The sequence below is a fragment of the Chinchilla lanigera genome, unplaced genomic scaffold (assembly GCF_000276665.1).
Source record: "Chinchilla lanigera isolate Chin_1 unplaced genomic scaffold, ChiLan1.0 scaffold00009, whole genome shotgun sequence".
Lineage (NCBI taxonomy): Eukaryota > Metazoa > Chordata > Mammalia > Rodentia > Chinchillidae > Chinchilla > Chinchilla lanigera.
The window spans coordinates 25523905-25537980 of record NW_004955410.1 but is presented as its reverse complement, the minus strand read 5'-3'; the positions used below and the strand labels follow the sequence as shown (position 1 = coordinate 25537980).

At 40.1% G+C, this 14076-nt stretch overlaps 1 long non-coding RNA gene across 2 annotated transcripts in view; it reads right to left on the bottom strand.

Moving 5' to 3' along the window:
- LOC102013261 overlaps positions 1 to 8888 on the bottom strand; it is an 18206-nt gene extending 9318 nt beyond the window's left edge. For both annotated transcript variants that reach the window (XR_001232700.1, XR_259865.2), the window contains exons 1-2: positions 8844 to 8888; positions 6389 to 6494 (exon numbers count right to left, since the gene is read on the bottom strand). This is a non-coding gene — a long non-coding RNA (uncharacterized LOC102013261). The remainder of the gene's footprint in view (positions 1 to 6388; positions 6495 to 8843) is intronic.
- Positions 8889 to 14076: the final 5188 nt, after the last annotated feature.

Here is a 14076-nt window from a genome sequence, read left to right as displayed (position 1 = left end):
AAAATAGCAAGGGATCATGAGAAATAAATACAGCAGCTGCTAAATGGGGCACAGAATAACTTATGATTGTTTAGAGTCAATGAAAAAGCAGCAGATAGCACAAATGATATATTAAAAAAAATTGTTCACAGACGTCATGGCAGAAAATGGCCTGGCAGAAAATGTCCTTGGTAGAGAAAAACAATTTGACATACAGTTAAGTGAGGCACACAGAACTCCAATTAGCCTTGATCAAAAAAAAATCTACAGCCAGGCATATCACGGTCAAGATTCCAGAAATTCAACACAAGAACAGAATATTTTTATTTTTTTCCGGTACTGGGAATTGAACTCACGACCTCATGCTTGCCAGGCAGGCACTGTGCCGCTGAGCTAAATCCCCAGCCCAAGAACAGAATATTAAAAGCTATTAGGTAAAAGAAATAAACCACCTATAAAGAAAGCCCATCAGAATCACAGCTGACTTCTCAGCACAAACTCTCAAGTCAAGGACAGCATGGATTGAAGTACTTCAAGTTCTAAACAAAAGCAACCTTCAACCAGATTGATGTACCCCACAAAACTATCTTTCAAAACTGATGGAGGTATAAGATACTTCCATGACAAAGAACAGCTGAGGAAATTTATGACTATCAAGCAAGCACTCCAAAACGTTTTGAAAGACATTCTAGGAAGAGATAACAAGGACTACAACTCCATGAACTCCAACAGAAGGAACCCACAAGGCAAGACAAACAATTTTTTGTCTTTTTGAGACAGGGTCTTGCTATGCAGTTCAGGCTGGCCTTGAGCTCACTTTGTAGTCCAGGCAGGTCTCGAACTCGAAACGCTCCTCCTGCCTCAGCCTTCTGAGTGCTAGGATTTCAGGCCTGCACCACCACACCTGGCTCAAGACAAACAATTAAACAGAGGGAGGGGGAAAAAAAGAGGAAGAGCCAACAACAGGAAAATAATATCACAAGGATAAGTCAACACATATTAGGTATAAGCACCAATGTTAATGGTTTCAATTCACCAATCAAAAGACACAGAGTGGCAGAATGGATCAAGAAGCAAGGTCCAACAATATGTTGCATACAAGAAACACACTGGACTTAAAAAGAAATTCACAGACTGAAAGTCAAAGATAGAAAACAATACTCCATGTGATAGGAACCCAGAAAAAAGCATGAGTAGCTATTCTATTTGCAGACAAAGTGAATTTCAAGCCAAGACTGATTAAGAGAGACAAAGAAGGTCATTACATCCTCACTGTAACAATCCAAGAGGAACAGAACAATCATATATATATGCAACAAATACCAGTGCACCCAACTATATAAAACAAATATTAATGTACATGAAAAATCAAATAAGTACTAATACAACTATATTGGGGATCAGTGTCACAAAAAGAGATCAACTAGACAAAAAAAGTCAACAATGAAATATTAGAACTGAATTAAACTTGTGAACAAATTGACTTAGTAGATGTCTACAGAGTGTTCCACCCCACAATTCTTCTCAGCTGCACACAGGATGTTCTCCAAAATAGACCACATACTAGCTCATAGAACATACTTAAATAACTGCAAAGGAACTGAAATTATTCCATGCATATTTTCAGACCATAGTGTAATGAAATTGGAAATCAATGTCAAAAGAAACCACAAGAACTTTATAAACACATGGAAATCAAATAGCACCCTCTTGAACAACCAGTAGGTCACAGATGAAATTAAAGAAGAAATGAGACGGTTTCTGCAATTAAATAATAATGACAATACAACATACCAGAACTTATGGGACACAATGAAAGCAGTCCTAACAGGGAATATAGTAGTGAATACCCACATTAGGAAAACACAGCAAGTACAAATAAACAACTTAATGGTGAACTGCAAACTTCTAGAAAAAGAACAGCAGGCTAAGCCAAAAGTTCATATGAGGGGTGGAAATTATAAGGCTCAGAGCAGAAATTAATACATTGGAGACTAAAAAAAAAAATACAAAGAATCAAAGAATGGAAGAGTTGGAAGATTAAATAAAATCAACAAACCCTTATCCAACCTTATCAAAAAAAGGAAAGAAAATACTCAAATCCATACAATTAAGGATGAAAAGGGTGAAATCACAACAGACCCTGCAGAAATCCAGAAAACCATCTACACCTACATTGAAAACTTTTATTCTAATAAGATGGAAAATGCAGAAGAAATGGACAGATTCCTAGATACATATGGATTGCCAAAGCTGAATCAAGAAGATATAAAAATCCTAAATATACCAATATCAATGAAATCAAAGATGTAATTAAAAGCCTACTAACAAACAAAACAGGGGCTGGGGATTTAGCTCAGTGGCACAGCGCCTGCCTGGCAAGTGTGAGGTTATAAGCTCAATTCCTGGTACTGGAAAAAAAAGAAAAATAAAAAACCAAACAAACAAAAAAACCCAAAAACAAACAAAAGCCAGATCCTGATGGATTCACTGATGAATTCTATAAGAAATTGAGAAAAGACCTAACACCACTACTTATCAAACTCTTTAATGAAATTGAAAGGGAAGCAATACTTCCACATTCATTCCTGGAAGCATTACCCTGATACAAAAACTGGAGAAGGACCTAACTAAGAAAGAGAATTACAAGCCAATCTTCCTAATGAGTACAGATGCAAAAATCCTCAATAAGATACTGGCAAACAAAGTACAGCAGATCTTCAAGATTATATACCATGATCAAGTGGTAGTCATCCCAGGGATGCAGGGATAGTTCAATGTATGTAAATCAGTAAGTGTAATACACAATTTTTTTTTTGTTTGTTTTTAGAGACAGGGTCTTGATGTATAGTTCAGGTTGCCTCTGAACTCACTATGTAGCACTGGTTAGCCTCAAATTTGTGGCAATCCTCCTGCCTCAGCTTTCTGAGTGCTGGGATTACAGGTGTGTACCACTATACCTGGCAAACACCATATTAACAGAGGCAAGAACAAAAATCATATGGTCATCTCAATAGATACAGAAAAAGTTTTTGAAAAAGACCAGCACCCATTCATGATAAAAGTCCTACAGAAAATTGGAATTGATGGTCTTTATCTCAATCTGATAAAAGCCATCTATGACAAACCAACAGCCAACATCATACTAAATGGACAAAAACTAAAAGTTTTCTCTCTAAAATCAGGAACAAGACAAGGATGTCCACTGTGTCCACTCTTATTCAACATAGTCCTTTAGCCTACTTTAGCCAGAGCAATGAGAAAAAAGAAATAAAAGGAATAATGACTGGAAAGAAAGAAGTTAGATTATCTTTTGTTTGTTTTGTTTTTTGTTTTTCTTCTGGTACCAGGAATCGAACTCACAACCTTGCGCTTGCCAGGCAGGCGCTTTGCCGCTGAGTTAAATCCCCAGCCCTAAATTATCATTATTCACAGATGACATTATACTCTACTTAGAAGACCCCCAAAACTCCACTAAAAAACTGCTAGATTTAATATGGAAATTCAGTTGCATAGCTGGATACAAAGTCAACATTCAAAAATTAATAGTCTTCCTGTACATGAAAAACAAACTCACTGAGAGAGAAATTAAGGAAACAACACTTTTCATAGTTGCATAAAAAAAATGAAATACCTAGTAATCAAACTAACAAAGGATGTAAAAGACCTCTACATTAAAAACTACAGTACTCTAAAAAGGGAGATTGAAGTGGATACCAGAAAATGGAAAGATATCCCTTGCTCTTGGGTAGGAAGAACCAACAGAGTGAAAGTGGCCATACTTCCAAAACTGTTATATACAGATTTAATGCAATTCCAATCAAAATTCCAATAGACTATCTCATAGAATTAGAGAAAACAATCCTAAAATTCATTTGGAACCAGAAGAGACCTAGAATAGCAAAAGCAATTCTGGGCAACAAAGGCAAGGTAGGGGGCATCACAATCCCTGACTTGAAATTATATTATGAAGTTACTGTGATAAAAACAGCATGGTACTGGCAAAAACAAAACAAAACAAAAAACCACACAGACCTGAGGATCAATGGAACAGATTAGAAGATGCAGAAACAACTCCAGACATACGAAGCAACCTCAGAAGACTGACTGTAGACTGGTATCTCTCACCATGCACTAAACTGAAATAAAAATGGATCAAAGATCTAAATGTTAAAGCAGAGACACTTAATCTGCTAGAAAATAAAATAGGTAAAACTCTTTGAAGATATAGGTATAGGCAAGGATTTTCTGAACAGAACCTTAATGTCACAAGAAATAATAACAAAGGGCCAGAGATACAGTTCAGTGGCACAAGCACCTGCCTGGAAAACACAAGCTCTTGAATTTGATTCTTGGTACAAAAAAAAAGAAAAAAAAAAAAAAAAAAAGAAAAGAAAGAAAAAAAAAAGAAATAATAACAAGAATCAACAAATGGGATCATATAAAATTAAACTTTCTGCAGAGCAAAGGAAACAATCAACAGAGTAAAGAGACAACTTGCACAATGGGAAAAATATTTTGTCAATGATTTCTCAGAGGATTAATATCTAGAATACAGTATATAAATAACTACCCTCCTCCAAAAAAAGACCCAATCAAAAACAGGCAACTACAATGAACACACATTTCTTAAAAATAAATAAATAAATAAATAAACAAACATAAATGAATGTTCAACGTTTCTGGCCATTACAGAAATGCAAATTAAAACAACACTGAGATTCCATTATACTCTGGAGAGAATGGTTATCATCAAGACATCAAATAATAAATGCTGGCAAGGCTGTGGGAATAAAGGAACCCTTTTACATTGTTGGTGGGAATGTAAACTAGAAAAACTAAGTTAACTATATTATGGAGATCAGTATGGAGATTCCTCAAAAAACTAAAACCAGAAATTCCATTTGACCCAGCTGTTCCCTTTTTAGGTATCTTTCCAAAAGAGTTAAAGACATCATGTTACAGTGATATATGCATCCTCACATTTATGGCAGCATAATTCATAACAGTTAAATAATGGAAGAGGCCTTTATGTCCATCAACAGATAAATGGGTAAAGAAAAAGTGGTATCTAGACACAATAGAATAGTATTCTGTCATAAAGAATAAATGAGTTGTTTGTAGGAAAGTGGTTAAGTGAAATAAATCAGATATACAAGTATAAATATCACATGGTTTCTCTTATATGAGAAACCCAAGATATAGACAAAGAACAAAATAAATGATAGATAATGAGAAGTAGGGAGACAGATCCTTTGGAAATGGTGAAAGGACCACGAGATGGAAAGAGGAGGGAGAGAAGGGAAGGGAAGGTGTTGAGGAAAGAATTAAATTGCATTATGCACATGTACCAATGCCCCACAAGGATGGTGGTCATTATGTACTACAAACATGTACTAATAAAAAATAAAAATTAAGAAAAACAATCTGAGAGGCAACTCTTCCAGCAAACACAGAGCCTGTGCACCATACCCTTCAGGTACAGACACTATTTTTAGTGCTATTTTGTCTTCTCATTTTCCTTTTGCTCCTGTCTTCTCACCCACTAGTCTAAAATCTTATATGTAGTTTTGAAAGTCATCTCATACCCTTTTAGGAAAAAATATAAATCAATCAAGAAATGCCTCATTTAATTTGATTAAACCAAATCTTGCAAGATCAAGCATGATTTTCCAGTTAAGTCCCTATACCATAAAAAAGATGGTTCAGTTCTTACTCACTTAAGCAATATTACTGACACCAGAATTCTGGCACAAGAGTGACCGGGAGAGTCTCATGGAGTCATGAGATTTGCTGTGCAGGGGACCGAGCTGAAAGGCCTCCAGGGCTGCAGGTCCTGTGACATCAAGTCAGCTGCCCAGGACTCTGGAGGAGACATCACTGCTATCCTCTCCCCTTTCTCAAAAGCAAAAGAAATCTAAATCAATGTATTTGCCACGAGACAGGTAGATGCCCAGTCTTTTCTGATATCTAAATGCAGCACAACAAGTCTAACAAGTGAGTTCTTCCTAACCGCTGCTCAGCAGAGAAAAGTGGAGCAGAGAAAGCCAGCCACCAAGTTAACTTGCTATGTCCACGGCTGGTGATTTGACACAGGACAGGAAAAAGGGTGCATGAGAATCAGGGCACCACATTACGCAACTCTGATGAAGTGCCACAGTGCTCCAGGCAGCATGTCGACCTGTCATTTATATACCATATTAATAGTTTTGTTACATTGTGTAGCACTCACAATAATTTTTACTTAATATTTGCTTTTGCATCCATTAGCTGTGCTTTAAATCTTGTCTAAGCAACAATACTCATGAAATCAGGAGTTTGATATGCTAGTTATGCTTCTTCTAGTACATCACAAAGTGAATATTTAACTACCAACATAAAAAACTGTTCAGGTATTTTCCAAAGTCACCTCATGCATCGCAGTGTTAGATGTGCCACCCTCTAGGACACGCTGAGGGAGAAACTTGATCCTGGTCTCATAGGTCTGCCCAGAAAGGTGTTGGCTATCGTGGGATCTAGAGAATTAGAGAAACTGTTCTTTTAAAAATTCTACATGTACACATATATATTATGTATACATATTTATTATTATAGCCTGAGACATCACTGAATTCCACAAGTATAATTGATCAAAATAATCAAAGTAGCAAACACATGAACATTGATTTCACCTTTTTAATTAGGTAGTGGCAGTAGGCTAACTGGTTTTTCCTCTGCCTCAAGCATTAGTAATTTACTTAGAAATTTTAGTTCAAGATGAGTAATTTTCTTTTTGAGTTCCTCTTTTCTAAGACCCATGAGTAAAAGAGAATTAGGAATCTATGCAGAGATAAAGTGCTACTTTCAAAAAATAAAGAATAGCTAATGCATGTGGCAGTAAAAACAAAAAATTAAGTTTTGGAAAACCAAATAATGACAAGGTAGAGCCTATAACTTTTATACCATTCCCCTTTGGGACTATAGGTTTGTTCTGATAAAACTGAGCCTTAAAAAAAAAAAAGAAACAAGGGGCTGGGGATTTAGCTCAGTGGCAAAGCGCCTGCCTGGTGAGCGCAAGGTCGTGAGTTCGGTTCCCGGTACCGGAGAAAAACCAAAAAACCAAAAAAAAAAAAAAAAAAAAAAAACCCAAAAAAAACCACAAAACAAACAAATGAGCTTTTATAACAAACATATTTATGAATGTCAACAATGTAGTGTTTTTAAAGCCCTTGAAATAATGAAGAAAGTTATGGCAAGTTTTCTATTTTACAAACATTACTTGTTCATGCAGTTTACAAGAGAATTTTGTTTATAAAACATCAAAAAATGTTGTGCCTTGAGAGACAGTATTCCAAAGTAGCCTAGAAGTTTCACTAGAAACTTCTAGTGGAGTTGGGAGTGTTTTTGGAGAAGGGCTGGGGATCCTGTCAGGAAGGGTGAAAGGAGGGAAAAAAAGAGCTTCTGTTGCAGGAGCTGGAAAAATGCAGTTGGTGGCATTTGGCCAGGACCCACTGGAGATATAAAGGCAGAAGAGAAAAAACAAATTGGAAAAATAATTTTTCTGCAAGGTCAAGAAAAGACTATTTTATCAGCAACAAGATAAGGACTGAAGGGCATATAGCTTGGGCCTTAACTGGGAACCTGGATGGTGTTGGGGTTGTGCTCCAGGGTTTAAAAAAATGTTAGCCCGGAGAGGCTTAGAGGAGGAGGGGGGGGAGCAGGGAGACTGACTGATGATTCAATAGAGTATGAGAAGCAGAAAAGAAACACTCACACTCACTTTTTTTTTTTTTTGTCTTTTTGAGACAGGGTCTAGCTATGCAGTTCAGGCTAACCTTGAGCTTACGTTGTAGCCCAGGCTGGTCTCGAATTTGCAATGAACCTCCTGTCAACCCTCCTGCCTCAGCCTCGAGTGCTGGGATTACAGGTCTGAGCCCGGCATTTACATACTTCTGAAAGTGCAAATGCATGGCTTCAGAATGACGGTATCACAATGCTTGGATAAACGCAGCATGGGAATGGCAAAACCACCAACTCCAGGGAGGAAAGACAAAGGCGCTGACGCCAGGCAGTCTAGGGGCTGGATCTCGTCCCTCTGAGGATGCAGTTGGAAGGTTTTGGCAGAATCTTCTCTCTTTTGGGTCACAGCAACCCTCAGACAATGGTGAAAGGAAAAAGAAAATTAGAGACATCAAGGTCTTTCTGTTTTTTGATTTTGGTTTTGCCAGTTCTTGTGAACTGTTACAGTGGAACAGAGTTTACTAGGCAGCATTAACGAGGAGGGAGGGTCCCACCACCCCAGGTGGCCAAGAAAGTTCGGAAGGCAAGTGAAGCTTCCATAGAAATTTGTTTTTAAATGAGAAGCTTCAAAGGGACCCTCTTGTTATAACGGGATTACATTTGTGAACTGCATCTGGTGAAAACTAAAGGGTCACCGCAGCCTCCAGAGTCCCCTCCCCCTCCTCTTCCTGGGGGTCACAGGAACCTAACAGTGTGACAGACTGGTGGCGTGATGGAAGGTTCCTTAAAAACACAAAAAGCACAAATCAGCAGTCATGTGCGTGATGAGGTTGGTGAAGAAAGAACTGCGCGAGGGTGTACGTGTGGGGTTCGGAAGGGCCACCTGACCTTATGATAGGAAACTTCTAGAAAATCCCCAAGGTCTCCCGCTAAAGGAGATACTAAATTCTGACGCGGTCAGGCAGCCTTACAAAGCCGGAGGGAGAGCTCTGTCGAGGATCTGGTCGGGAAACAAGAAGTGTCCTTGCTGCAGATGTAGGTTTCAGGGCAGGAGGTCACTGCCGCTAGTGATTTTGGCTTGAGGGGCCCAACTGAGAGCTGCCCAGAAGCCCTGCAGGGCTGCTTTGAGCCCCGCGGGGTCCTACCTGTCTGGTGACACTGCTCCCAGGAGAAAATCCCGCCCAGGCTCTGCCCGGGGCTGACGGGAGCGACGCAGGCCCACGAGGAGAAGGGGATTCTGGGAAATGTAGTTCCAGCTTCACCCCGCACCCAAGAGGGCCGGAGCCGGGCGCGCAGGTGGTTGGCCAATGTGCAGCCTGTGCGTGAGAGAGAAGGGTCACCCTAGCAGGGATCACCTCGGGGCCAAAGGTTCGAAGCGAGGGAAGAAAGGGCATGAAGGGAGCACACTTTTTAGTGTTATTTTTGAGTGACATGTCACTGTACGCATTTATGGGGCACAATGTGGTATTTTGATAGGTTTACGCACTGCAGAATGATCAAAGCAGGGTAAGGGCCATCCCCAGTCGCTCTGGCTGGAAGGCTAAAGTGTTCTCAGACTCCTCCCTCGCCCTCAGCTCCATGGACAGTGCCACCTCTTCTGGTCTTCTTCCATTCTTTCTTCCTGCACAGGGGTCTGGGTCTTCATTTCACTTGCTTTGTGATATCATTGCATTGTTACAGCTCCCTCTCTTCCCCGCAATCCACCCTGCACACTTCTGACAAACTTAAGAAACCACTGGCGTGCTTAAGCCCCTGCCATGGCTCCCCCTAAGGGAGCCCCTGGCATGGTTGCCTTACCTAGCAAGGTCGCATGTCAGGACAAACTTCGTCACCGGCCACCACCTACCTCTTGCCCCTGTTCCCTGCATGGACAGGCTGCCGCTAAGGCTTTTCTACCTCTTCCTTGTCTCCAAATATGCCGTACTTTTTCCTGCCCTCACATCTTTGCTCACACCAGCCTCTCTGAGTGGAAAGAAAACCCTTCCCATTTCTCTTAGTGAAATCCTTCTTGCTCATTGCTGCCTCAAAGCTCACATCTGCCAGGAAGCCTCCCCTGGTGCACCAGGCACCAGTGATCTGTCAACTTCAAGCGGCTCAAGAGCTTATTGTCTGGGATGTTCCTTTTGATCCTTAATTATACACTCTGTGACTTTCCTCTATGCTCTCAGCTGAATAGCACATTCTTTGAAAGCAGGAACATGCTTTATGGGCCCTGCTTCTTGCAGACGGTCTTGGTTAATGGGTGAAGCTGTTTCTAAGCCTTCTAGGAAAAAGGACACCCACTTCCCTCACATCCTGTGTTCAGGGTGGTCTTGAGCTAGACAGCTCAGGTGTGCTGAGAGCCAGGAAGGCCATGTCTTAGGCAGTGTGCTCACTTTAAAGAAGAAACCCAGCTATGTTGAGATACATTTCATGTACCGTACAATTCACCCTCTTGAAGTGTTCGATGAAATGAGTTTTAGTTTGTTCACAGAGTTGTGCAACTATCACAAGAGCATTCACATTTACTTATGTACTTGTCTGTATTGTTTTAAATTATTACAAACCTTTATATATTAAATAAATAGGATGGGGCAAGTATAATCAAGTTTGGTGATTTTCTTGGAGTAATTGAAATAGGGTTGCCAGAAAAAATATAGGATGGCCAGTTAAATGTGAATTTTGATAAACAAAGAAAAATGTTTGGGGTAATTTAAATACAATATTCGGGACATATTTAGACCAGAAAAGTATTCATTGTTTATCTGAAATTCACATGTAACTGTGTCCTTTTTTTTTTTCTGATAACTTCAGTGTTAAGCTTGGGGAAGGAGGGTGGCAAACTATGGTTGAATTAGACCATGTTCATGCTATATGCATGCATGGAAATGAAGTCCATTAATGTGTTAATAAAATATTTTCCCTAAATAAACAAAAATGTTAAGCATAAGCATACACTGACCATATGACCTAGCCATTCTGCTTCAAAGAGTTTGCTGGAGAGAAATGAAAACATATGCCTACACTGAACCTGTACGTGAATGTTAGAGGAGCTTTATTGATAATAGTCAAAAAGTAGGAAGAGCTTATTAATAAGTTTATGGATGAAAAAACTGGTATCCAAACATAGGAATGCTACTCCACAATAAACTATTGGTATATGTAATAACATGTATGAATCTCAAAAACATTACACTGAGTGAAAGAAGCCAGATACATTTATCTTTTGTTTTCTTTTTTTTCAGACAGGGTCTCAGTATGTAGCCCTGTTTTTTGTTCTTTTTTTTCCAGACAGGGTCTCACTACGTAGACAGGCCTTGAACTTGCTGCAATCCTCCTGCCTCAGGCTCCCAAGTGCTGGGATTGCAGCCATGCACCACCACACCCAGCTGCAACGTTAATCTGTAGTGGTAGGAAACAGATCAGCTTTGCACCAGAGTTGGGGGATTGCTTGCTAAGGGGCACCAGAAAATTTCCTGGGCAATGGGAATGTTCTATATCTTGATGGTGGTTGTGTTACACAGGTGTATAAAATTGTCAAAACTCATTGATTTTGATTTGTTTTTGGTTTTTTTCTCCAGTACTGGGAATTGAACTCATGACCTTGTGCTTGCCAGGCAGGTGCTGTGCCACTGAGCTAAATCCCCAGCCCGTCAAAACTCACTGAACAGGTTTATTTTATTGCATATAAATTATATCTCAATAATAAGGATTCAAAAAAAAACTGAATTTTGTACCAAGGAGCAGTGAGTTAGTAGCATGAGTTTAGAAATCCAATCAACAATGCTCTGTAGTGGATTTTACAATTAATAGTGTTAGCTGGGGATATAGCTCAGTGGCACAGGCACCTGCGTGGCAAGTGCAAGGTCCCAAATTCAATTCCTGGTACAAAAAAACAAACAAGAAAACAATTAGTAGTGTTAGTTTAATAAGGTGTGATCTACTTGTTCACTCTTTGTGATAGTTCCTGTGTGATCAGGGTTGTATTCATAGTCTTTGCCTACACCAAAGTCTTCAAGAGTTTTACCTAGTCTACCTTCCTGCAGATTTAATGTTTCTGTTTTAATATTTAGAACTTTGATCCATTTTGAATTTAGTAGAGTGAATGGTGAAAGTTATGAGTCCAGTTTTAATCTTTGGCATGTGCAGAGCCAGTTTTTCCAGCACCATTTATTAAAGAGGCTATCTTTGTTCCAGTGAATGTGTTTGGCACCTTTGTCAAAGATAAGGTTGCTGAGTATGTCTGGAGTTGTTTCTGCATCTTCTAATCTGTTCCAGTGATCCTCAGATCTGTTTTTTCCCCCAGTGCCATGCTGTTTTTTTTTTTTTTTTTTTTTTAGCACAGTAGCTTTATAGTATAATTTCAAGTCAGGAATTGTGATGCCCCTGCCTTGCCCATGTTATCCAGGATTTCCTTTGCTATTCTAAGTCTGTTCTGGTTCCAAATAAATTTTAGTATAGCATTATTAGTTGTATAAAACAAAGACATACTTCTTCCATCTTTCAGATTTGTTCATAGTTTTATAGCCTGGACCTCACTAAATCTACCTGACTGAGGATCATCCCTAAGACCAGAGGGAGGCCCACTTTGTTACTGAGGCATCACCTTTCATCCAACAAATTATTAATGAATTGTTCTGTCTGGGCTGTGCTTCACCCCAGGCTATGTTCAGATTCACTGGAGATTCATAGGACCCAGTGCTGAGTGCTGGGGAAAGGAGATGAGACCGACATTAAAGAAATGATCACGCAAGTAAACAAATAAATGTCCCAAATGTAAAAGATACAATGTTACTGTAGAAGATGGGAATGTCTCATTCTTCCTCCTGTTCTCCAAGGAGAATTCTCTCTGGTCACTCAGCTCTGTTCTTTTCTGGACAGGTGTTGCCTTCTCAACCCCTGCATTCTGGGGTGGATGGAGTGGAAGGTTGCACTGTTCATCCCTCCTGTCCTAACAGAATCCTGACTTTCTTTGGGGAAGCCATGTCCACAGCTCAATGACTTTCATAACAAGTATTTCTGGTAAAAGCTGCCAGGTAAAAAATATGTCATGCTACAGGATTCCTTTTATATGAAATTTCTAGAAAATGCAGTACAATTTCTAGTGACAGAAAGCAGATCAGTGGTTGCCCAGGGATGGATGGAGGGATTCCTTGACCACAGGGGTCCTGAGGACAGGTTGGAGAATGGAGTATCCTGTATGTGGAGTACCATTATGGTTTCAGGGGTGTGTGTTGATCAAAATTCATCATACTCTACCCACTGTGATTAGCTGTATGTAAATTATATCTCAGAATAGTTTAAAGTGCTGGATACATGAGGGGAAAATTAATTTACAAATAAACAGTCTCCATGGAGAAGGTAGGTGGGGATAGGGAAAGAAACTGATTTCTAAAGGACCCAATGAAACAGAGTTTCTGCTTATTCTGAGCGGGTGAAAATAATCAGACTTAAGACTACTTACTGCAGAGCCTCACAGGACTGCCCAGGAACCTGCGTAAGGAGCAAAAGATGGAGGAGCATTTCTTTCTCTTTTGTAGCTTAGATGTATTTGCTGAGCTTGATTCCCTATACAACAATATCCTATCCCTGGAAAAAGTTTCCTTGCATTTAGAGGAAATGTGGAACACATTTATGGCAATGGTGGCTGAATCAAGTAGACTGGAATTGAGTGAGGGTAGGAAAGGCTCCCTTTACCTTCTTACACCTGACTTTGCCAGCCTTATGTGCCAAGCAGAACACCCAGAGGTGTGGGAACGTGAATGTCCACCAAAAAGTGTATTAAGGAGGGCCTACGAGGCACAGTTCTTGGGTGATAACACTGAATTTGCCTCTTAGCAGTAGAGAAAAGTGTGTTAAAGGATGTGTTAGAAGATTCTCACCTAGCAGCTCTTGGAGAGCCAGGGATGAGGTTTGACAACTGCATAATCCCCCAGCCTGCTAGCACAGATCCTTCTTCCTGCTGGCACAGACTTTGTAGATTCCACCACTGACCTTTGGGCCTCTCCTGTCTGTTAGGACAGGAGAACAACATCAACATCTTAGCAAGGATGGTTTCCATGGGACAAGGGATGGCAGACAAGTTGGAATGGGCTGAAGAGGCAGTGAGATTTGGTGGTGGAGGGCAGCTGTGCAGTGCAACCAACATGCAGACAGGCCTGGCCATTAAAGGAAGCAGAAAGCAAGGGTGGTGGCTTTGGAAAATGAGATTAGGAGCGTTTTGCCTTGTTTCTCCTCAGCAGGTGTAGTGGATTGATAACTGGTGGTCAACTTATAACCCCCAGCTGAACTGAGTAACTGTGGACCTGGGTGTGGGAGGCCCACCTGGGGACTGTTGCCAGCAGCATAAGCGGCAGACCTGGAGAAGAACAAGAGAGGCTGTTGGGAGCTGAGAGAGGC